Here is a 5,118-nt window from a genome sequence, read left to right on the forward strand (position 1 = left end):
GGAGAAGAGGGCGGGCCCAAAGGGGGCGGTGCGGGACCCGGGGCGGACGGCCATTGGCCACATCCCGGAAAGGGGGAGGAGCGTGAGGGTGGCCTTCCTCCCTTCCCTTCAGACCGGGGACAACATAACCCGCGAGGTTAGTGCAGGAGGAGCAGTCGCGCTCCCCTTGAGGTGGTACGGTGAGCTTGCGCGGCCTATGCACCCTCCGAACCCCTTTCCGCGAGGCGCAGTCTGGCTCCGCTGCCAGTGACGGCGGGGGAGGGTGTCCCGGAGTTCACACCCTCGAGCGCCGAGGGAGTGGAGCAGATGAGGTCAGCTGCGGGGGGAAGGACATTCTCCCGAGGAGCCGTCTGTATTTTAAATGTTGAAGCTTTGTTAGTCGTGTAAGGGTTTTGCATTATTTTTTGTTTTTAAAAATCTCTAACACTTGAACAGTATTCTGTGCCTTTTAAATCTATCTGATTCACCTAGCAGCCCCGTGACGTTGGCCAGCGGGTGTTATCTCTTTAAGCAGAGGACTGCTGGAAACAGAGAAGCTCTTGGCTTGCCCCAAGTCACAGTTATGAATGGCAAAATCACTAATCAGTCCACAGTAGAAAGCAGGCGTTTTGTCTTCTGTCTCAGTTCTTGTCCCAAAGCTCACAATAGAAACCTTCAGTCCTGGGCCGGGGATTTAGCTCAGTGGTTCTGCTGCCTGCCACGCAAGCACAAAGACCTGAGTTCGATCTCGGGTGCCAAAAAACAAACAAACAAAATCTACAGTCCTAAAGTCTAGGACAGAGTCTAGCCTTTGGCTTTCAAAGTGAGAGGACCCAAGCTCCCGTCTTTGAATTACTAATTGTGGGGGGGGGTCGCAGGTTTCAGGGTTTATTTCCTGTGTGTTGAGCCTTAGAAGTTTTTATAGAAATTCAAACAGCAGGAGAACATATGATACCAACTGGCATGTTGTGACAAGGATTTGGTTTAAAATAATGCAAATAATTGTAATTTTGCTGCATAAACCACTTTCCTAAATGTGTACTTTGTTACTAAATTAAAACATAGTCCATACTATAAAAAACCTCACGATTATTTTGTTTTGTTTTTTTGGAACCAGGGATCAAACTCAAGACCTTGCACTTGCAAGGCAGGCGGCCACACCACTGAGCTAAATCCCCAGCTCAACCTCTCACGATTTTTATCATTACAACACATTTTGTCTATAAAAGAGGACTGTGCAGAAGGCAAAACTCTCTTCTTGATTTAAAAAAATGTTACTGTTCTGCCATATCCAAAGGTGCGATGGTGCATGCCTATTATCATCCCAACATTTGGGAGAGAGAAGCAGAAGTCTGAGGCTATCCTGGACTATATAGTGAAACCGGCTCAAAACAAACAAAAAGCAAAAAAATGTTAGCCAATTAACATTCATATTCTTTGATTTATCTTCATTTTTAAACCTATTGTACTTGAAAACACTGTCAAATATATATTCATGGGCTAGTAAAAGCTAACACTCCACTGATTATTCTACATAAGGCCCTGTACCAAGCAATTATTTATTTGATGAAGACATCTCAGTACACATATAAATATAGTCAGATGATTTTTGATAAAACTGTAAAAGTAATTTTAATGTAGATACAATATTTTTTCAAAAAATTGTGCTAGGATAACTGGACATTCATATTGGGGAAAATATACCTAGATGCAGACATTATGCCTTTTAGAGAAATTAACTTAAAGCAGGTTGTAGACCTAAATGTAAAAGATGGACTAGAAGAAAGTCCATTTGACCTTGTGTTTCCAGATGAATTGATTGATTGATTGATTTTGGTACTGGGGATTGAACTTGGGTCCTTGTGCTTTCGAGGCAGGCGGCAGCACCACTGAGCTAAATCCTCAGCCCTCAGATGGATTTTTAGACTAAACACCAAAAGCATAACCTATATGGCAAAAATACATATTGGACTTGATTAAAATTAACTTTTAAACTGAGCATGGTGGCTCATGCTGTAATCTTAGTGCTCTGGAAGGCTGAGGCAGGATTGTAAGTTAGACCTCAAACTAAATAGCATTTTAGCAAGACCCTGTCTCAAAATTAAAAAAAAAAAAAAAAAAAGTTTTCAAAAGAACTGGAATTGTAACTCAGTGTGAAGGCCCTGGGTTCAGCCCCTACTATCACAGTAAAAATAATCTTGGCTATGTAAAGGACACTAACAGTGAAATCAGAGGATGATCCACAACTAGGAGAAACTATTGGCAAAATACATATTGATAGGGGACTCGTATCCAAAATATACAAAGAACTCTTAAAAACCCAATAAGAAAACAAACAACTAATTTCTTTTTTTCTTTCTTTTTTTTAAGATGAAGTCTCACTATTTGCCCAGGCTAGCCTTGATCCTCCATCCTCAGTTTTGGAGAGCTGAGATTACAGATTTCTGCCACTCAACAACATGATTCTTTTTTAAATGGGCAAAATATCAGAACAGACAATTTGGCAAAGAGTATGTAAAGATACAAAAAAAAAAAAATCAAGAGCCGGGTGTGTTGGCGCATGCCTATAATCCCAGCACTCGGGAGGCTGAGGCAGGAGGAGCACTGGGAGTTCAAGACCAGCCTGGGCTACATAGTGAGTTCAGGTCAGTCTCAACTACATAGTGAGACCCTGTCTCAAAAATAAAAAAAAAGAATATGTAAAGACAGTAAATGAGAATATTGGAAGATATCATTTGTCAATAGGGAATTAAAATTAACATAAGAATTAGGTACTAGAATGGCTAGACTAATCCACCTGGGACTGGATTGAATTTGAGTTGGAGACATCCTTGTGTACTCATATTTAATTTCAGCTATAAATGGATACATAGGAATATTCATATATATGCATATATGTGTGTGCCTGTATTAACATATACTTATCTTCTTGCTCTGTCACCTGAGAAGATCCAGAAACAGTCACATCCTAGGAATAAGCAGCACATCTGGCACCTGGATCTTGGCTTGTAATCCCATCCCAATTAAAGGAACCAGAGCTCGCAGGAAGTGTCCACTCCTAGGACTGGGGCAGGGAGTACACAAGCCTATCCTATCCTACATGAGGGCATCTTGTAGTGCAGAAAGTAAAGAAGCACTAGAAAACCCTAGTGCAGCTAGGGCTATTTCAGAGGAACACAAAGCCAACTGAAAGAGTTCCCAATACCAAAGGTGGAAGAGTTTGAGTAACAAGGTTAGTAAAGTAAATGCCCATGAGTCTATAGTGACATGAATAAATACCTGAATAAATAAATGGGGGTGAATAGATAATCCCAAGTGGAAGAATTCCAAATGACTTATGTAGATATTTTGCCCTCTAGGAGATGGCATATAATTTCCACTCCTTAAATATGGAATAGACATAGTGACCTCCTTTCCGTGTGTGGAAATTCAGGAAAGAGTAGCTCCTCAGTGAAGAAATGGGTGAAACCTACCTTAGCCAGCTGAGTAGTCACCAACACCAGTGATGAGTTCCAGCCACAGCCTGTGCCCAAGATGTTGTGTACTCAAAAGGGTGCTTCCCTTCTGTGCTCCTCCCAAATCCATACCGGAGTCTGATCATGAGAACAACTTCAGGGTGAATCCTCATCAAGAGTCAATCTACTGTGTCACTGACCAATGCTCCTCACAACCTCGTTCCTCTATAATGAGGGAACTCTAAGGGACTGTCACAGTCCAGAGGAGACAGACTGTGTGATGGTGAACTGTCATGTGGATCCTGGGTGGGAGTTGGGTCAGATAAAGGACATTAAGTAGAAGCCAAACATCTGAATAAGGTGGAGATTTCAGTTAATAGTGTGTCCATATCTGTTCATTAACTGACAAATTTATCATAAGATGTTCATAGTAGGGGAAACTGGCCATAGTTTAAATGGGAATTCTGTACAATTTTTATATTTTTTCCATAAATCAAAAAACATAAAATAAAATCTAAAATATAAACCATTCTAAAATTTAAAAATTATTTAACAAAGTATTTCACTTATTTACTGAAGTTACCCTTCATTCTCTCAGTGAACTTGTGTCAGCAACCTCCCTCTTGAGGCTTCAGACTGACAGACCTCGCTGCTGGCCATGCGCAGGTGTGCCCTACTCTGTCACTCAGTGTGCCCCACATTGATGAGCCCCAGACAGTGTTCTCTCGTGTCTTCTCCTGCCCTGTGGATGCTTTTGTGCCAGCTCCAGACCCTGTGCCTGGAGGCCAAACTGTGGACTTCCTGAAGGAACAGCCTCAGACTTCGGCCTCTTCGGGAAACAACCAGGAAATGGGTGAGGAGCATGTGGGTTTGGGGCATTTATTCTTGGTCCCAGATGTACTGGGCCATAGAACATTGGTGACATTCTTCCACCAAAGCTATTGCTGTCAGAGGCCCTTTCCATCCAGTCATCTTTCTAGTTCACAAGCTCCCTCCCCTCACCCATTATCAGTCCAGAACACAACCTCCAGTAAGCACTTATCGGTGGCACTGGGCAACCCATGAGAGCCCTGGGTACCAGGAAAATACATACCTGCCCCCTGGGTGCAGAATAAATATTTATTAAATGAAGGAATCAGCCTTGTCACTTGGCAAGTGTTCAAGTCTCCAGAGACCCTTGCAACGGTCAGCCAAGTGGGAAGCACACTGAGCAGTCAGAGCTAGGCTCAGACTGTGGCTTCTTAAACTTATCAGATGACAGGTAAGTTGTTTAGTTCCTTTTTTTTTTTGATACCAGGGATCCAACTTGGGACCTTGTGCTTGCAAGGCAGGCAGGAGAACTACTGAGCTAAATCCCCGGCCCTTTAGTTCCTTATCTTTAAAGTGGGCATAATAATATCTTCTTCACTAAGTTGACTAAATGAAAAACAGAGTATGCAAAGTGCTTAGCGTAGTGTCTGGAACAAAAATAAATGCTCCATAAACAGTAGTTGTGTTATCTAATTAGTTATCTAGTCTAGTCATGACTAAAATTAGACAGCCTTTGCAATAGATAAATGAGTAAGGACACAGATGGACTATCAACAAGCAACCAGAAGTGATTGGTTTACTGTGTATGAGGCCTGGGTTTATTCTCTGCTACTAGCAAAAAAAAAAAAAAAAAAAAAAAAAAAAAAAAAAAAAA

The 5,118-nt window shown here is 41.9% G+C and overlaps 1 protein-coding gene across 2 annotated transcripts in view; it reads left to right on the forward strand.

Moving 5' to 3' along the window:
• The window catches only part of Bcl2a1 (BCL2 related protein A1), a 48,231-nt gene that overhangs the window by 480 nt on the left and 42,633 nt on the right, over nt 1–5,118 (forward strand). The window contains exons 1-2 of one of the 2 annotated variants that reach the window (XM_010621205.3): nt 7–136; nt 4,033–4,287. The exons of the other annotated variant lie outside the window; for it this stretch is intronic. The gene's annotated coding sequence lies outside the window, so the exon portion shown is untranslated. Of the gene's footprint in view, nt 1–6; nt 137–4,032; nt 4,288–5,118 lie in introns of those variants that run through there. 2 annotated transcript variants of the gene reach the window in all.

This window comes from Fukomys damarensis, unplaced genomic scaffold, assembly GCF_012274545.1.
Source record: "Fukomys damarensis isolate Sample0158 unplaced genomic scaffold, DMR_v1.0_HiC HiC_scaffold_7, whole genome shotgun sequence".
Taxonomy (NCBI): domain Eukaryota; kingdom Metazoa; phylum Chordata; class Mammalia; order Rodentia; family Bathyergidae; genus Fukomys; species Fukomys damarensis.